The following is a 20,802-nucleotide window of genomic DNA, read 5'->3' on the forward strand; positions in this document are numbered from 1 at the left end:
GGGGCGTCGCTGCCGATTTTGGTCAGTGCAAAAACGCCCCTAGAGATTTGGGGATGGAGCCAGGGGAGGACAGAAGCCTCAGTGGGGCACACAATTGAAGCCTTCATTAATATGGTCCTAGACCAGCGTTCGTCTTAGCAAAATTCCCGACGACTGCAATAAGAGAAAGCTTCAAATTAGCTGCCGCGTGTGAGGATTCAAATGGAAGTACATATGAAATAAAATGACAGAATGATTAAAATTCTGCGATGCGCATGTTCCAAAAAAACTTATGCCACCAGGATCTGACGATAATTACAAGCTGCCGCACAAAACTTCACTGTACGTCCTGCAGCCAGTGGGTTTTCATTTCTAAGTAACGTTTTAGCATACACCAATAGTCAGATCAACCGGAAACCTACTAAGCAAAAGGGAAGGATAAAGTTAAGAGTGAACTTCTTGATACTTGGGGCAACAAAGTAGAATGTGTTCTGTAGTTCTGATCTCCACTGAAGCAGAGGGACATAGCCTGCCTTGGAAGCCTTTTCATATTGCTCACCCAAAACTGCAGAAGGGCTCGTGTCATACAGCCTGCCTTCCAAAGCATCTGCTTTTTTTGTTTCAGGGGAGCTGATCTCTGGCCTGGAGAGGAGGCTGACATCCCTAGTGTACAGTCTGGGAGCTGACATCCCTAGAGTGCAGCCATAGTTTGCAGCTATTTCCTGTGGTAGATCAGTTTTGACCTTTCTTCCCCGTGTTGGCAGCAGCGGAGTCTGACAAACATCTCGTTAGCCAAGATGTTCCCAACGTGGCCAAGCACCACTGTAGCAATCTGTGTAGAACTCTGGCTGTAATGACCTAATTATCCAGCATTTTTTTTTCAGATCCTATGGGTGCCGCTAAGATAATCAATACTGTATTGTGTTTAAATAATACATTTTGGAAATGTGGTGGCATTTAGAAGAGGCTGCATTTTTTTTTGTAAAGCTATACTGACAAGCAGGGTTTTTTTGTGTAGCAGGAACTCCTTTGCATATTAGGCCACGCACCCCTGATGTAACCAATCCTCCAAGAGCTTACAGTAGGCTCTGTAATAAGAGCCCTGTAAGCTCTTTGAGCCACAAAGTGATAAAACTGCAATACTGCAGTCTTAAGCTCTGCTCACGACCTTGCGGAAGCTGGGTTCAGGTAGCCTGCTCAAGGTTGACTCAGCCTTCCATCCTTCTGAAGTCAGTAAAATGAGTACCCAGCTTGCTGGGGGTAAAGTGTAGATGACTGGGGAAGGCAATGGCAAACCACCTTGTAAAAAGTCTGCAGTGAAAATGTTGTGAAAGCAACATCACCCCAGAAATGAGGAGAGAGAGGTGGAAAGAAAGCAAATTTAACTTTGAATGTATTCCCCAAAGCTGCCGGCTGGCTTGACTTGGAGAAGTGCTTTAAAGAGACAAATGCCTTCTCCAAGCCGGCTGATGGGACAGTGGGGGCTTTGGGAGTCACACAATATCTATGAAAAAGCCACATGTGGCTCCCGAGTCACAGTTTGTCCACCCCTGGCCTATACAGTGTTCTGCATATATATGTGATCCCCTTTGCTGCCTACTTTAGAATGGAAACAACAGAAATAAGCCACTGCATTACTCCACAATTTCTTATATCCTATTCATGTATTCTTCACCAAAATTCTTACAAATGTCCATGAGTACAGCACAACTCAAAATACAAATTAATCCGAAATCCAACAGGTGCAGTGACATGGGTCCTAGGTTCAGTCTGTGTTAAGGCAAAAGCTCACATGACATGTTATGTCTCTTTGTGCAAACTGAAGCTTTTGCCTTAAGCACGGGTTCCAGAACGTAAGAAAAGCAGCCAGTAGAAGGGTGAATGAAACAGAGACTGAACCTAGAACCTGTGTCGCCTCACCTGTTGGATTTTGGACTGCTACCCAAGCAAGAAGTAGCACATTCCTTGGTATTGCACACGTCTATCAACGAAAGGATACAGACTTGGGCACCATTACAGCAACTGGAAATTAATTTGTATTTTGAGTTGCGCTGTATTCCTAGACATTTGTAAGAATGTTGGTGAAGAATACGTGAATAAGATTTAAGAAACTGTGGAGCAATTATTTGCAATACATAAGTAATGCAGGAGTTTATTTCAGTTGTTGCTGTTCAGTACACTGTGGTTTCTGGCTTTGCCTACTTTAGAATGGAAGCAGCAATCAAAGAGCTTTAAATAGATGACAAATTCTACGTGTTGGGATACTAATGCACCTGGAATCCTCCAATGAGTTTGTCCCTGATCAGAAAAGAGGGAGGGGGAGTGCAAGAGAGAGAGAGAGAAGCCACAGTGGCAGCCAGCCTATCGTAACGATGAATCTGAGCTTGGGCTACACTTTGAATGTACTATATATGTGCTGCCGGATTCCCGCCAGCTATCCGTATAATTGCATGCGAGAGCTGAGAATATGTATGCAAATATTGAAACGGAACCTATCCAAGAATCTTACGCTATCACAGTACTATCTTCGCTGAAGCCAGAAGAGGATTGTACTTTTTTTTTTTTTTTTTGCTTTAGATTATATGAGGGCACTTGGGAAACACGGCACAGGCATATAAACAATTGAACATGATTACTCCATAAAAGAGAATTTAGCGTTAATATACACACCTCATGCTGATATAATGGATAAACAGCTCCCAAGAGGTCAGCAACTCAAGCGCTTCTGAGCTGATGTGCTTTGCTCTACAGCCAGGCGTTTTGGCACATTCAGCGAATATCTTTGAGAAAGGGGGGAGCCGCGCATGGGGCAATTGACTTTATGAAAATTCTTATGTCCAAACCTAGCCAGTTGGGGATAGCAGTTGGCGATTTTCTTACATCTGATGAGTCATACATCTTCAGATGTATTAAACTGAGATGGTTGGAGCTGGAGGAAATGAAACTATGCCCAGCAGACCCTTATACCTGCTCCCCAGGATTTTAAGGTCTCAGTGTTTTTTGTGGTAAAATGCCCCATGATTTATCAGACTTAACCATTCCAAGTCATCTCAGGGCATTCATGTTGGCTAGATTGATGCGTCCCCCTCCAAAGTCTTACAGGGAAGATATCATCGAGTACCTTTATGGGATAGACTTTGTACCTGTGGAGCGAATATTCCTGATGCAATTCAGCATATATTGTTTGATTGTTCCATATATCATAATCTCCATAACAAACTATCATGCAAGCTTTCTTTGTCCTCAGATCCATCTACTACGCCACCCAGTCATTATTTACTGAATGGCGCTGAGTGGGAGGTTACTGAGGCTGTGGCAAAATTTTTGGCTGACATTCTTAAATGTAAATCTGATCTTGAATAAATCATAGAATCATAGAGTTAGAAGAGACCTCCAGGGTCATCTAGTCCAGCCCCCTGCACAATGCAAGAAACTCACAAACACCTCCCCCTAAATTCACAGGATCTTCATTGCTGTCAGATGGCCATCTAGCCTCTGCTTAAAAACCTCCAAGGAAGGAGAGCCCACCACCTACTAAGGAAGCCTGTTCATTGAGGAATCACTCTAACTGTCAGGAAGTTCTTCCTAATGTTGAGCCGGAAACTTTTTTAATTTCAACCCATTGGTTCTGATCCTACCTTCTGGGGCCACAGAAAACAATTCCACACCATTCTTTATATGACAGCCCTTCAAGTACTTGAAGATGGTGATCATGTCATCTCTCAGCCACCTCCTCTCCAGGCTAAACACCCCCAGCTCCTTCAACCTTTCCTCATAGGACTTGGTCTCCAGACCCCTCACCATCATCGTCGCCAGACCGGTCACCATCATGCACATGTAATCTCTGTTTCTTTTTTTTATTTTATCCCCTATGTTTAACTTTTTACATTCTGTGTACTCTTATTTGCAATTGTTACACCATTAAAGGTTTGGAATTCAACTTTATGAAAACCATAGTATTGTTTTGTTAATAGTGAAAATTCTCAGTGTGGAAACAGGCACTTGGAAAGCCAATCTTCTTGACTTCAGTCAAAGTTATTTCTAAGCAAGTATGGTAGAGACTTGACCTAAGCATTGCTACCAAATTAGCAGAACCGTCTGGAACAGAGTTGCACCCCTCTAAACCAGAAGAAGAAGAAGAAGATATTGGATTTATATCCCGCCCTCCACTCCGAAGAGTCTCAGAGCGGCTCACAATCTCCTTTTCCTTCCTCCCCCACAACAGACACCCTGTGAGGTGGGTGGGGCTGGAGAGGGCTCTCACAGCAGCTGCCCTTTCAAGGACAACCTCTGCCAGAGCTATGGCTGACCCAAGGCCATTCCAGCAGGTGCAAGTGGAGGAGTGGGGAATCAAACACGGTTCTCCCAGATAAGAGTCCGCACACTTAACCACTACACCAGACTGGTGTAAACCATTGAAATAAATAGGCTTAGAAGATTGCTAAAGATTGCACTGTGGGACACCTACATTAAGAGGCAAGGGCAGCTTGAATGTAACAGAAAGTGTATATCAGAGGTAATGTTGCCAACCTCAAGGTGGTACCTGGAGCTCTGTTATTGCAATTGATTTCCTGACAACCAAGATCAGTTCCCCTGGAGGAAATGGCTGCTTTGGAGAACATAAGAGAAGCCATGTTGGATCAGGCCAATGGCCATCCAGTCCAACACTCTGTGTCAAACAGTCGCCAAGATAACCAGGTGTCATCAGGAGGTCCACCAGTGTGTCCAGGACACTAGAAGCCCTCCCACTGCTGTCCCCTAAGCACCAAAAATAAAGAGCATCACTGCCCCAGACAGAGAGTTACATTATACTCTCTGGGAATTGAAAACAAAGCGAATTGAAAACAAATCAGCCGGTATCATAATGCCCTTGTATAAATCGATGGTGCGGTCTCATTTGGAATAATGTGTACAATTCTGGTTACCACACCTCAAAAAGGATATTATAGCTTTGGAAAAAGTGCAGAAAAGGGCAACTAGAATGATTAAAGGTTTGGAACACTTTCCCTGTGAAGAAAGGTTAAAACGCTTGGAGCTCTTTAGCTTGGAGAAACGTCGACTGCGGGGTGACATGATAGAGGTTTACAAGATTATGCATGGGATGGAGAAAGTAGAGAAAGAAGTACTTTTCTCCCTTTCTCAAAATACAAGAACTCATGGGCATTCAATGAAATTGCTGAGCAGTTAGGTTAAAACGGATAAAAGGAAGTACTTCTTCACCCACAGGGTGATTAACATGTGGAATTCACTGCCACAGGAGGTGGTGGCAGTTACAAGCATAGCCAGCTTTAAGAGGGGATTGGATAAAAATATGGAGCAGAGGTCCATCAGTGGCTATTAACCACAGTATATATATATATATATATATATATATATATATATATATATATATATATGTGTGTGTGTGTGTGTGTGTGTGTGTGTATACACATACACATATATTGGCCACTGTGTGACACAAAGTGTTGGACTGGATGGGCCATTGGCCTGATCCAACATGGCTTCTCTTATGTTCTTATACCTTGTAGCTAATAGTCACTGATGGACCTCTGCTCCATATGCTTATCCAATCCCCTCTTGAAGCCGTCTAAGCTTGTAACTGCCACCACCTCCTGTGGCAGTGAATGCCATCTGTTAATCACTCTTTAGGTGAAGAAGGACTTCCTTTTATCTATTCTAACCTGACTGCTCAGCAATTTCCTTGAGTGCCCACGAGTTCTTGTATTGTGAGAAAGGGAGAAAAGTACTTCTTTCTCTACCTTCTCTATCCCATGCATGGGATGGACTGTACAGTATTATACCCTGCTGGAGTCCTTCCCATCCACCAACACCACCCTCCCCAGGCTCCAACCCCCCCTCCCCCAATCTCTAAGTATTTCCCAACCCAGCTGGCAATTGTAAGATTTAGAGTTCATGTCATATTACATGTTACAATGAATGGCCAATGTTTAGTGCCTGTTGGCATTCCCACTGGAATCAAAACCATCCCAGAAGAATTTCTTGAGTGTCTAAAACTATTTTTACATTTCTTTACTTTTGGCATCTGCTCCAGAGAATACTAGTGATCCCATATTGGTGGCTTTCCACATTCTCCATGGTGTAAAGGGAACTGGGGGGGAGGGGGAGGGCAGGTCCAAGTGGGGTTGTTTTGACCGACTCTAGGTTTCCCAGTCCAAGGCTGCATGCTGGAACATCAATAATGCCACAATTTCCAATAGATTAATATTTTTTTTCCCTTTTCTCTATCCCTCCCTGTCCCCACCTCGGGGCACTGGGAAGTGCCTTGGTTTCTCCTACAAAATCAAACTACTCATTAAACAGCACACGGCTTTGGGCCCAGCCACAGGACAGAGAAGGGGTGATCTCCCAGTGTTGTGTATGTGGACTAAGACTGTATATAATTAAGGGTGTTCCTACCTGGTTCATTGGAGCCTTTAGGACTGAGCTTGGGGACTCGGAAACAATGGGCAGTAGGATCCAAATCCCTGGCGCCCTGCTCCAATCACTGGCTCCCTGCCGGTTTGAATGATTCAATGGCATCCTAGCGCGGGAACATTTAAGTGTATATAGTTGGTCCCATTGGCCCAGTTCTCCAGTTAGGGTTGCCAAGTCTCCCGCATCCTCTGGAAGTGGAAGTGGACCCAGAAGTGACGTCATCGCACTGGTGACATCGTGTGCATCCGCTGTACGTGTTTCCGGGAAAACTCTATGGTTTTCCCAGACGCTCTAGCAATTTGGGAGGGAAAACTCTATGGTACAATAGGTACATGCCTAGAGCAGCCACGCTGGATTTCGCTGGTGCGATGGCATCACCCGCAAGTGACATCATCACACCAGCGACATCGGAGGAGGTTTCCCCCGCCGGCTCAAGGTTGGAAGCCTCCCGGGCGGGAGAACTTGGCAGCCCTATCTCCAGTCTTAAAAGTTCAGCCGTTACCATGCTGTACTTAATAAAAAAGCTATGATCACTACAACTGTGTCTCCTCCTTGCATTGAACCCACTATATTATACCCAGGTTCCTCTCTCCACTGCAGCCTCATCTTGCATGTGGACTTCATACTTTCCAGTCCAGGTTTTTGGGGGTGAGGAGCCAATGGGACTCCTCTTCCCTTTTGCATTGCTGGAAAAGCGGTGGGTATCCAGCCCATGGATGGGGGGAGAAGATAGAAATCCAGAGACTGATCTACACATGCGATAGAATTTGGTTTTCAGAAACTTTTAAAAAACCATATAGAAGCCAAATATTACGTAAACTGTTGGAGTGAATGACTCAGCATGCCTGGATATGGGGGGGGGGGGGGGGCGGAGCTTCATCGCTCTAAACAGGCCTCATTTTGAGCAGGAGCTCACAGGAGCAGAGCTCTGGAACCTCTAAATTTTATTGTGCTCTTTCTTTCTTACCCCCCCCCCCAAAAAAAAACTTGTTTCTGGGCCCCATTGTTTACAAAGGTAAGGTTTCATTATAACAATTAGAACTCAAGAAGCATTTGAAGGTAGATGCTGAGCTGATCTAATTTAGTCCACCTTCCGGTGATGTCAGGAGTGTGTGGCATATGCAAATGAGTTATGTAAATGAGTTGCACTAATGAGCTCTGGCACCTCTTTTTCTCCAAAAGGACCCCTGACTCTAAGTGTGTATCGGTGTCATCTCCTTGAATGAGATGCCTCTTTTTGTCTTAACTTGGAAATTGCCTTCTGACTCCTTCTTCCCCTTTGTCTCGCTGCTTCATTTGGCCTTCCATGGAGACATATATCTCTGCTGGTCCGTCCTGAAGAGGCGACGCCCTCATACTCCCACACACTTCTTTTTTTGTTACATTTATTTCCTAAAGAACAAAGCAATAAGCAGGAAAACGGGAAATCGAAATAACAAGTTCTAGCAGTTCTAGCTCTACTTTATAATCCTAATGCACTTTCCATGCTACTCTTTTTAAATTGAATAGGGAGTTTTTATTCTTTTAATCCAATATTTTGAATTGTTGAAATATTGTTGTTGTTTTGTTTAAATAAAGTTTTTTTAAAAAGAAGCTAGTTTTGCCCAGATTCAGCAGGAGCTCACAGGAGAGCAGCTCCTGAACCTTTGTGATGGTTCCCCGTCTTCCTCCCCACCTACCTTGTCCATTAAATAGTAGGTGCAGCTGCATAACAATCCCTGGATTAGTCAAGTGGGCAGCCAGCCAGCCCCCAGGAGCTTTGCCACACCTCCAGGAGCCCTCATTAACCCCTGGAGAAGCCCACACTACCCTTTCTCCACTTCTGATGTGATTTGGGGCAGTGGGTCGCCTGCTGGTCTTTTGACTGGGTGGGGGTGGGGTGGCCCAGGAGAGCCCCATGTGAGTGAGGCCTGCTTGGGCTGGCTGGATCTCTAGCCAGTCCAATTCAATTAGGCCTCGCTTGCCCAGGGGTCTCCTTTCTTGCATCGGGTTGCTTTTGTCGGGGGGGGAGTGTTGTGGTGGTGGCATATGCTAATGAGCTCCTCCATCTATTTTTCTACAAAATGAACCTGGCTTTGCTGTTCATTGTTGTTAGTTGGAGTAAGCCAGCTTCAGCTCTTCTGGAGGCGATGGACTAGTCCTGTCATAAATTTGATCCCTGACTTCACCTAAAAAAAATGCTCCCACACATATGATGCCAAACAAGCTGGCCATTTGTACTCTTTAGATTAAGCTTCTTTCTCTTCCTGTTGACTGCAACCTGAAAGTGAACTGGATCAACTTGAAGAAATGCAAGTTGACCTTTTTTTTTTTTTTGCAATATACTACTCTCGAGAGAGAGTCGAGTATCAACTTCTATGACTGGGTAAACACAGCTGTATTAGCCAAATAACCCAATGTAAGCATTATGGGAAATGGGAAAAGTTTCATTGTAATGTACTCTGCTGTCCATTTCTGAATATTTTAATAAATAAAATAGATTACTGTCCTCGGGTTCCAGACGCAGCCTGGTAAACAAAGTATTCTTAAACAGGAATTGCACTCTGAACCGAATGCCCTTTATACCTTCCGAAATGGTGCTGCTGTTTTGCTTTTACGACTCCTAATGCCTGCTAAATCTGCAAAATGCTTAAACCACTGATCCAGAACGCAAAAAAGATGTTGCTGTTTGTTTGTTTTTTCTTCCTAAGTAAGACATCTCCAGAGTTCATTCTGCAAATCCCAGTCAGCATCCCCCGCTATAATATGGTCTGGATGGCTGCCAGGAATTTAAGGGCTGCTGCTGCTTCCCGTGTGGTATAGTGGTTAACAGGGCTTTTTTTGTAGCAGAAACTCTTTTGCATATTAGCCACATACCCCTGATGTAGCCAGTCATCATGGAGCTTACAGTAGGCCCTGTACTAAAAGCCCTGTAAGCTCTGGGAGGATTGGCTACATCAAGGGTGGTGTGGCCTAATATGCAATGGAGTTCCTGCTACATAAAAAGAAAGCCCTGGTGGTTAAGAGCAGCAGACTCAAATTTACACAGCAATCAATTCTCCAGTTCCACATGATCTGAAGACAATTTCAAAGTAGGAGGATCATCAAAATCGGGATCATCCGGGAATCCGAAGAGGGAATTTGAGCAGCCCAGGAAGTCATGTCATCCACAGTACATGTAGGTATGGTTTTACAGTCCCACCCCATTTCTAAAATAATAAAATTTCTATTGTTATCACTGTATGTTGTGATTTTATAGCCCCACCCCATTTCTAAAATTCAGTCAGTGCTGAGCCAGTTGCACTGGCTACCTATTGAGTACCAGATCCGCTTCAGGGTTCTGGCACTGGAGTTTAAAGCCTTACATGTTCTGGGACCAACATACCTTTCCCCATATACATCCCAAATGTCATTGCAATTGACTACACAACACCTCCTGACCACTCCGACCCAAAGGACATCTGACTTGCCTTGACCAGGACCAGGGCCTTTTGAGTCCTGACCCCTGCCTGGTGGAATCAGCTCCCTATGGAGATCCAGGCCCTACCTGAGCTACTGCCATTTCATAGGGCCTGCATGACAGAGTTATTCTGCCGGGCTTTTGGCTGAGGAAGAGGGTGTCCTATTCCAGCTATTATTCCATCAATTGGCCTCCCTCATACTGACATTGTGGGCGATTTCCCACACAGCTTACCGAGGAGCGAAGTCCCTCCTCACCACGCAGCGTCTGCTTGGATTTCCCACCAACTGCTCCACGGATTCAGAAAGTGCCGCACCTTTTGCGTTGCTAACGTAAACTAGGCTTTTAGCAATTTCCATTTGAGACGCAAAAGGTGCGGCACTTCCTGAATCCGCGGAGCAGTTGGTGAGAAATCCGAGCAGACGCTGTGCGGTGAGGAGGGACTTCGCTGCTTGGTAAGCTGTGTGGGAAATCGCCCTGTGTCTTACTACAGTACTATCCTGCTATTACTACAATCATTTGATCCGGGCCTATAATTGCTTACCTTGTATGATGTGTCCTTCCTGTTTTACTTGTTTAATTTTAATGTATTGTTTTAACTCTGAATTGTAGTTTTTTACTGATTGCTGTATGTTGTGGTCTGCTCCTGAGCCCATTTACAGGAAAGGGCAGAATATAAGCCTACTAAATAAACAAATAAATAATTGGAGAGCACTAGGAAAGGTATCAGCAGGCACTGTGATGTCCACGGGCACCATGTCTGGGAGCCTTGGCATACAGAGAACTACTGGAATGTCCTTGGGTTAGCCATAGCTATTGCAGGAGTTGTCCAAAAGGACAGCTGCTGTGAGAGCCCTCTCCAGCCCCGCCCACCTCAGAGGGTGTCTGTTGTGGGGGGAGAAGGTATAGGAGATTGTAAGCTGCCCTGAGTCTCTGATTCAGAGAGAAGGGTGAGGTATAAATCGGCAGTCTTTTTCTTCTTCTTTAAAGCACTGAGAAATCACAACCAGTCCATTAGGGATACCTGGATGGCAAAGGCCATCAGCGTCAATCAAGAGGTGAGGATAATTCAGAAAGTTTCCAACCACTCCCAAATTTCAGACATAATTCCCTTTGGCTTCAGAACATTTCCGCATTTGAAGATGGGTAAAATAAGGGCCAAATTGCAAAACTGAGTGAAGGAGCTGGCTCTATTGAACCCTATCAACCCATTCTTCCCATCCATTGCCAAAGATAAAGGACAAGGGGGGGGGGACAATGCAGCCGTGAACACACAGGTAAGAGATCTCTTATCACTGCTATTCATACTCCCTTTGTTATGCATAACAAGAAAGGCAACAGTGGAGTGTGATGGATGATTGAAACAATAGTTTCCCACCCTCTTATCTAAGAATACACTTATGAGGTGCAAAGCCAGTCTGTCCTCTCAACTTTTTTTTTTTTCTGGCTCTGAATGTTAAATTCTTACTTTTTGTCCCCACAAGCTGCAGAGTTTCAATTAACTCTCAGAGAGACCGAACATCTGTCATGACCATAACTGGTGGAGGTGGGGGGGCTGGGGAGGGGAGAGAAAAATGTGTTCTACATGATCTGAATTTCTTGAAGCCTGGTATTTTTAGACGTTAGTAATAAAAGCCGAGAATTTGTCTCAGAAAACAGCATTTTGCTAGGTTCCATTTTTTTTTTTTAAAGTAAATATTTTCCGTTAGGGTTGACAATTTAAAGAATTGAAGCACCACAAACAAAGGGGAATGGGGTTGGAGTCAGCTTATTTATAAAGTAGTTTTAAGAAATGAGAGCCAACAAAGGAGTCATGTGTCCTTAATGGAAGCCCACGCAACTTGCAAACCTCCACATTGTCCACAGCCTCCCAGCAGCAGCCAGATATGAAATTTGCTTTATACTTGTCAGCTTTTGTGCAGCTCTCATCAGCTCAGCCTCTTTGACTGTTATCAAATAAGGTATTTATTGAAAGAGACACATGATCACAGTAAAAGGCTTGTTTGTTAGAACTGCCCTTCTGAGGTAGGGTCAGGTACTTATACACTAGTAGTAGTTGTTAGTCCACTTAAGCTATCCTAGGCACACAAAGAAAAGTGGCAAAAGTATTTCAAATGTATCCCCCCCCCCCAGATGCTAGGAATCTTTCCCTTGAAAATCAAAGTTACAACGTTCTCTCCAGCAGTCCTGGTAAGTGTCTGGCCTTCAAGGTCAAAGAGAAAAGGGATGTGGCGCCTCCCTCTCTCTCTGTACAAGAAAATTAAACAATCTCCCTGCCAAGTCAGGTTAACTCAAACTACATATGGCAAGTATAAATGTGTCACGTTCTCACGGCGCAGGCAGGCAGGAGTCCAAAGCCGGTCCAAGGTCAAAGTTCGGGAAATCAAACAGGAGCCGAGTCACCACAGCAAAATCGCAAACCAGAAGCAGAAGTCAGTGTCCAAAGCCAAAGAGTCAGGGTGCCAAGGAGTTCAAACTGGTCAGGAACTGGAATCAGGAAGGAGCGTGGATGCAAGCCAGGGAATCGGCTTCTTGCTTCCACGAGGTTGCCAAGTCCCGGGTGTGAGTTATATGGGAGCCTCAATCAGCCTGCTTCCTGGGTGGCTGTAATTCTCCTAGTATTTGGGGCTAAGAGATCGGAAGCCTTGGCGCGCCTCGTACCTGCATTCTGAGAGTCTTTTCCAAAGACGGCTCCGCATTCTTGAGATGGGAGGGGGAGAGATTGGAGGAGACTGTCAACAGCAGGCATGTGGTGAGAGTGATTGATGGGCCAGCTTCTTCAACTGAGGCACTGGAAGGCCGTTCTTCCTGGTCTGTTAACCCTTTCAGGGCACATGACAAAATGGCAAGTATATATGACGAGTATATATGCAAAACATTTGCAATCAAATAACATATGATAACATAAAAAAAAAAAACATTGGCAAGAAACACTTTCCATCCATCCACCCATTCCATTTATTAGCTTCTATGACCAAATGTCTTAAGCTCAATCAGGATGTAACAATTGTCAAAACTTACAAGGGAATACAGCATAACGAACCAGAGTCACAGCGTTCGAATGTTCCAGTCACAATATGCAAATCTAAAAATGGATAAAATGTAAAAACAGGAATTTCTAATAAAACCTATTGTACAGTTAAGTAAACCTGAAATTGTCCTGTTAGCCACATATGTGCCAGATTCCATTACCATCAGATCAACACTTTCGTGACGGTACTATTGACGGGCCACAGTGACCAACAGGGATGAAGACATTGGAAGATATTGCATTTATATCCCGCCCTCCACTCCGAAGAGTCTCAGAGGGGCTCACAAGGCTCACAATCTCCTTTACCTTTCTCCCCCACAACAGACACCCTGTGAGGTAGATGAAGACATTGGATTTATATCCCGCCCTCCACTCCGAAGAGTCTCAGAGCGGCTCACAATCTCCTTTACCTTCCTCCCCCACAACAGGCAACCTGTGAGGTGGGTGAAGATATTGGATTTATATCCCGCCCTCCACTCCGAAGAGTCTCAGAGCGGCTCACAATCTCCTTTACCTCCCCCCACCACCACAACAGACACCCTGTGAGGTAGATGAAGATATTGCATTTATATCCCGCCCTCCACTCCGAAGAGTCTCAGAGGGGCTCACAATCTCCTTTACCTTTTTCCCCCCAAAACAGACACCCTGTGAGGTGGGGGGGGATCAGAGGGCTCTCACAGCAGCTGCCCTTTCAAGGACAACCTCTGCCAGACCTATGGCTGACCCAAGGCCATTCCAGCAGCTGCAAGTGGAGGAGTGGGGAATCAAACCCGGTTCTCCCAGATAAGAGTCCGCACACTTAACCACTACACCAAAGTGGCTGGTGATGATTGTCACCAGCTCACTCTTTCTTCTTTGCAGGGATCGCTTCTCCTCAAGTTGAGCACCAATCATATTGATAACTCATCCAAAATGTTTTTAAAATGTAGTTATTCAAGCTTTTTTTTTTTTTTGGGCAACTGTGCTATTGGTGGCGTTTGACACAGCAGCTGGCTAGGGAGCTGCTGCAGGTGTCTGCCCACAATGTAAAGCGTGGCTTGGATCGCGTATGCCCGGGGCTCATCAAGAACAGCTTGTCCGTTTTTTGTTTTTTTATATATAATTAGTGACATTTTGAGTGCATTAGTATTTCCCAGGGCTTTTTTGGTAGGCTTTTTTTGACACAGGACTTTAGTAGAAAGCTTCAGCAGGAACTCATTTGCATATTAGGCCACACCCCCTGACATCGCCGTTGCTTCCCATAGGGCTTTTTTGCAGAAAAAAGCTCAGCGGCAACATCTGCATATTAGGCCACACACCCCCTGACACCAAACCAGCTGGAACTGCTCAAAAATAGCCCTGGTATTACCTGTGTAATCAATTGCCTGCCCTGGGCTAAGGTAAAGGCAGTCCCCTGTGCAAGTGCCATGTCGTTACTGACCCATTGACCTCGGCTAGCCTGATCCAAGGCAATTTTTCTAGCAGGAGCTCCTCTGCATATTAGGCCACACCCTCCTGATGTAGCCAATCCTCCAAGAGCTTACAGTAGGCCCTGTACGAAGAGCCCTCTAAGCTCTTGGAGGATTGGCTACATCGGGGAGGCGTGGCCTAACATGCAGATGAGCTCCTGCTAGAAAGAGAGCCCTGGCCTGATCTAATTGAATCTTGGAAGCTAAGTAGGACAAGCCCTGTTTAGTACTTGGAGGGGAGACCTCCAAGGAAGACCAGGGTTGCTACGCAGAGGCAGACGATTACAAACCACTTATGTTCGTCTCTTGTCTGAAAACCTTATGAGGTCCCCATAACTTGGCAATGCCTTAAAGCCACTTTCTACCACCAGTCCATAACATTCTTTGGTTGGTGACACTCGTCCCATTGGTAAATGCTCAACATCATGCTTATTAAATTTGCTTATTAAGGGAACGCTTATTAAATTTGCAGATGATACTAAATTGGGAGGGGTTGCAAGCACAGAAGAAGACAGAAACAGGATACAGGTTGACCTTGACAGGCTGGAAAACAGGGCTAAAATCAATAAAATGAATTTTAACAGGGATAAATGCAAAGTTCTGCATTTAGGTAGGAAAAATCCAATGCATGGTTATAGGATGGGGGAGACTTGTCTTAGCAGTAGTATGTGCGAAAAGGATCTAGGGGTCTTAGTGGATCATACGCTGAACATGAGTCAACAGTGTGATGCAGTAGCTAAAAAGGCAAATGCAATTTTGGACTGTATCAACAGAAGTATAGTGTCCAGATCACGTGATGTGATGGTATTGCTTTACTCTGCTCTGGTAAGACCTCACCTGGAGTATTGTGTTCAGTTTTGGGTGCCACATATTAAGAATGATATAGACAAGCTGGAACAGGTCCAGAGGAGGGTGACAAAGATGGTGAGGGGTCTGGAGACAAAGTCCTATGACGAAAGATTGAAGGAGCTCGGAATGTTTAGCCTGGAAAGGAGGCAGCTGAGAGATTATATGATCACCATTTTCAAGTACTTGAAGGGCTGTCATCTAGAGGATGGTGTGGAATTGTTTTCTGTGGCCCCAGAAGGTAGGACCAGAACCAACGGGTTGAAATTAAATCAAAAGAGTTTCCAGCTCAACTTTAGGAAGAACTTCCTGACCGTTAGAGCAATTCCTCAGTAGAACAGGCTTCCTCAGGAGGTGGTGGGCTCTCCTTCCTTGGAGGTTTTTAAACAGAGGCTAGATGGCCATCGGACAGCAATGAAGATCCTGTGAATTCAGGGGGAGGTGTTTGTGAGTTTCCTGCATTGTGCGGGGGTTTGGACTAGATGATCCTGGAGGTACCTTCCAACTCTATGATTCTTTGATTCTATCAGGGCCGTTCCTGCCACTAGGCAAACTAAGTGATTGCCTAGGGCACCGATTTGGGTGCCCCCATGTGACTCAGTGACATTATCAGTGAGGGGAGGGTACCAGAAGTGAGCCTTGCCTAGGATGCTAGACAGTCTAATGCTGGCCCTGCTCACCATTACCTTCCCCATAGCAGCTGTACATTTAAAAATATATACAAAAATCAAATGAGTAGAGAGTCCCGTAGCATCAGACAAAGAGCTCTGTGTTTCTCATTCTCAACAGCTTATGCGACAATAAAATGTGTTAGGCTTAAAGGTGATACTAGACGCTTTGCTATTTTTGCAGCGAGAGACGAACACGGCTAACTCTTCTAAATCAAAGATCAAATGGTATACAAGGTCTAACACCGAGGTATAAAAGCCCACCTTGACACAATTGCACTTTGAAGCTCTTCCTTACCTACTGTACCTTATAATTATTCATTTATTCGTTATTCTGCATGATAATAATACTTCCTAACAAGGGGAAATGGTATTTAACCACAATGGAATGTATTGTCCTTATAGAATAGCTAAAGTAGTCGGTGTCTGCTCTCTGGTAGATGGTTATTATTATTATTATTATTATTATTATTATTATTATTATTATTATTATTATTATTATTATTATTATTATTATTTAATTTATATCCCGCCCTTCCCAACAAGTGGCTCAGGGCGGCTCACAGCATAAAATTCCATAAGACGCAATCTTAGTCGCAAAGTATGTTTTCTTTGCGGCTTTGACTGCCATCTCATAGGATTTCAAACTCTCTCTATAGGATGTTCGAGTCACTTCGTCTCGAGTACGCCACCATTGTCTCTCTAGTCGTCTGAGTTCCCGTTTTTGTTGCCGCAACTCCTGGTTAAACCAAGGTGACGGCTTCAAACGGGGGCGCAGAGGGCGCCTAGGTGCGACCTCCTCAATGGCCCTAGAGAGTCCATTGTTCCAGGACTCTACCAGGCCATCCAGGGAGTCACCAGTGGGCCAAGAATCCCGTAGAGCTGTTAGGAACCATTCTGGGTCCATCAGGCTCCGCGGGCGAGCTAAAATACGCTCTCCGCCTAAACAGGCTTGGGGTGACACTTCTACACGAGCCTTGAGGGCATATTGATCTGACCATGGCACTGCTATAGTAGCAATATCGTCCACTAAAACTCCCGTCGCGAAGACCAGGTCTAACATGTGTCCCGCCTGATGAGTGGGTGTTGTAACAACCTGGGAGAGTCCCAGTGTCGCCATGGATGACACTAGGTCCAACGCCTGAGTGGAAGACACGTCGTCGGCATGGACGTTGAAGTCACCCAAGACCAATAGCCTAGGGTACTCCAACGCCCAGCCCGCCGCAGCCTCCATCAGGGATGGTAAGGCGCTAGCTGGTGCGTTAGGCGGTCGGTACACCAGCCAGATCGCCAACCCATCCCCAACATCCCACATCAGGCCGGCACATTCCACGCCTGGAATCTCCGGGGCCGGGAGAGCCCTGAAGGAGTAAGCCTCTCGTATAAACAGCGCCACTCTTCCCCCCCGCCCGCTAGTCCGGGACTGGTGGAAGACCGATTATCCTGGGGGGGTCATTTGGGAGAGAGCCACAGTCTCCCCATCCCGCACCCAGGTCTCGGTCACGCAAGCCAGGTCCACATCCTGCTCCAGCAGGAAATCCCAAAGGGTCATGGTCTTATTATTAATGGACCTGGCATTACATAACACCAGTGACGGAGGCGAGTACATTATGGGATTGGAGAATGCAAGGGAAATGAGTGCACTGTGTTTTTACCCATGTGCTTTCATGTATACACACAGGGCTTTTTTTGAGCAGGAACGCACAGAAATGCAGTTCCGGGTGACTTGGTGTCAGGGTGTGTGGCCTAATATACAAATGAGTTCCTGCTGGGCTTTTTCTACCAAAAAAGCCCTGTATATACATATGATGTACGAGAGTCAGGGAGTGTATCTTTTAACAATTACCACCCAAATATCACCCATTCAGTAGTCTGTTCTGAGTCACCAACATAACACAAGACTGGACAACCAGCCAAACTACAGCCTAGGAAAAAAAGCTAATTTTAATCTTAAAGCTAAGAACAAGAGGTGTTAATAGAGGCATCTGCCAAAGTTCACCTGTCCATTGAGCATGTTTCGTAGTCATGTTTTGGCCTGCAACCTAAGAAAACCTATATGATCCACAGAAAAGAGTTACAACTCTCCAATTATCTCGAACTGGGATGTCACCAGACCTTGAATTCAGCAGCTCACAGGAGCACAGCTCCTGAACCTTTCTGAGGGTTCCCCCTCCTCCTCCCCACCTACCTTGTCCACTGAATAGTAGGTGCAGCTGCATAACAATCCCTAAATTTAGAAGAGCGGGCAGCCAGCCAGCCACCAGGGGCTTTGCCATGCCCACAGCAGCCCACATGAACCCTTGGAGAAGCCCGTGCCACCTTTTCTCCACTCTTTATGTGATTTGGGGTGGTGGTTGGCTTGCTAACCTTTTGACTGGGGGGGGGGGAGGCCCAGGAGAACCCCAAGCGAACGAGGTCTGCTTGGGCTGGCTGGATCTCTAGCCAGCCCAAGCAGGCATCGCTCGCCCGGGGCTCTCCTTTCTTGTGTCAGGTTGCTATTGGCTGGTGGGGGGTGGCATATGCTAATGAGTTATGCTAATAAGCTCCACCAGCTATTTTTCTACAAAACGACCCACAGATGTCACCATCTAGAAAGCAGGAGACTAGGAAAAGTTCAGATACATTGCAAGTCAACTTACTCTCAAAGAACAAGATATGGACTGTTAGGCTGATTACAGACCGGCACTTTGGGTCGACACAGAGACGCCTCTAAAGTCAACCCAAAAAACCCCCATCCAGACGGCGACATCTGCCGCCCGCCCCTGTCTTGCACTTACTCCATCCTCGAAGACGCTCCAAGCACCTCAAAAAGGCACCACTTGGAAAGTGGTCCCTTTTCGCTGAGGCAGCTCTGAGGCGGCGCCCGGCTGTCTGGAAGGCTGGAGGGCACCTTATGAGCGCCCGGGGAGCCATGAGTGGGATGTGTGAGCATTCCAGACACTCCCCGGCCACCCGAGGCCCGCCCCTTCTTCCAGCGTAGTCCAGAAGCTCTGGGGCGCTCTTCTTCCGGCCAGCTTTCTTCAGGGCGGCTGCAAGCCACCCCAAACCGGCTGTCTGATTTCAGCCTTATTGACCCATTTGGTAGATAAGAAAGATTCTTGCATCTGGAAGACAGGAGCAACTCTTCACGAAGTCAATTCATCAAAGTGTTCTGGCTCAGGGACTTGAAGAGTTCAGACCCCCCTGGTGTTAAATCATCTGTGGCCCTTGAGTTATGTCAGGGAGAATGGTTTCGGGATGATTCATATGTATATATGCATACTGTTGGAGGTTTCATTATCCAGTGACTGGAACCTGAATATCTGAATTGGCTGAATTGAAGGCATTGTGCTTGAGGTGATATGAAAGCTCTGCTAAATTTTATCTATGATCTATGACTCTTTCACATATACAAATCATCATTTGTCATTGAGGTCGCTGCATAAGAATGGGCTTTGTGTCTTTGGCCTTTAGGAGTCAATGGGAAAGTCATTCAGATTCACCGATGCTTTTTTTTTAATATTTTCATGAAAGCCACTGACGATATGTTAACTGTAAGAACAAGCTATTTATATATGTTGCCATTTTGATATCATTTATGTTACCGTTCCTTTTCTATGTATTCTGAGATGCTTTGTGAGTGTCCCTAGAGATACACAGAGAGAAAGAAATCCAGTGTGCTTGCTTTGAAAATGTAGGTAATAAATGTCTTGGTTGGTTGGTTGGTTGGCTGGCTGGTTGTTGGTTTACCTTAAAGAGAGATTCCTGGAAGCAGTGGAGTATGAGAAAAAAAAATACAGCTTTGCTGAGTCATTGGAAAACAACCTCAATTGTGTTCCAAACACACTTAATTGTGGAATATTCAGATTTTCAGTGAACTGTGAAGGTTAATATCTATTAATAGTAACAGTGATGGGTGGTTCTGTATTTGTGAGGGGTTCAGAAAGTATTGCAGATTTTCCCCAGCTGTGCAAAGAGTAGTGTTGTTGTCGTTGTTGTTTTCTTGGCTTGCGCCCTCTTCCAATATCTCACACATGAACGTTCTCTTCCATTTCAAGGACTTGGAGCTTTTTTTGAGCAGGAACATGCAGGAATGCAGTTCCAGCTGGCTTGGCATCAGGGGTGTGTGGCCTAATATGCAAATGAGTTCCTGCTGAAGCTTTCTACTAAAGTCCTGTGTGGAAAAAAAATGGTAATGTCAGGGGGTGTGGCCTAATATAACAGACTCTGGCAGTTGTGCAGACCTGTTGTTTAAATAGGGCAAAATACCAGTCCAGGACCCGAATGCAATTGTGGTGAAGCCTGCCAAGGTATTTTCCGTCTGTCACAGGAATGTGTGCTTTGCAGGGAGATGTGATGGAGCTCTTTGAACTCTCCCCAGCTGTGGCTGAGTGGACCAAACATATAGATATTAGTATCTAGACAGGTTGCCCAATTGGCCTTTATACACATTGTATTACCTTGATTCCATATTTTAAATTATTGCATACTTACATGTTTACTCCATTCATAATGTAAATAAATATTTTAAGCTGTTAGAGGATTGGCTACATCAGGGGTGTGTGGCCTAATATGCAAAGGCGCTCCCGCTAGAATTCCACCCCTGATAAGCAGACACAAGCAATAGCAAACCACCTCTGTCTCTTGCCTGGAAAACCCAACAGGGCCACCATATGTCATCTGCAACTTGATGGCACTTTCCACTACTACCAAGGAATGGCTACCCATGTGTTAAAAACTTCCTGCAAATATAAATCTAGCATGGTTGCTGAACAAGTTGAGCTGACTATAATATGTTAGGTTTTTACTGCTGGTAGATTTTGTTGTTGTTGTTGTTTATTTAAATGTTGGAGCTCATCTCAAAATGACATCATCTACCAGCAGTTTATAAAACAGATGCTAAATCATTACTTTTTTACACTCTCAGTTATTAAAATCTGTTCATTGTTAACTGTTTGCTATGTAAAATCTGTTCAT

This window comes from Heteronotia binoei, chromosome 9 (assembly GCF_032191835.1).
Source record: "Heteronotia binoei isolate CCM8104 ecotype False Entrance Well chromosome 9, APGP_CSIRO_Hbin_v1, whole genome shotgun sequence".
In the NCBI taxonomy this organism is placed as follows: Eukaryota; Metazoa; Chordata; class Lepidosauria; order Squamata; family Gekkonidae; genus Heteronotia; species Heteronotia binoei.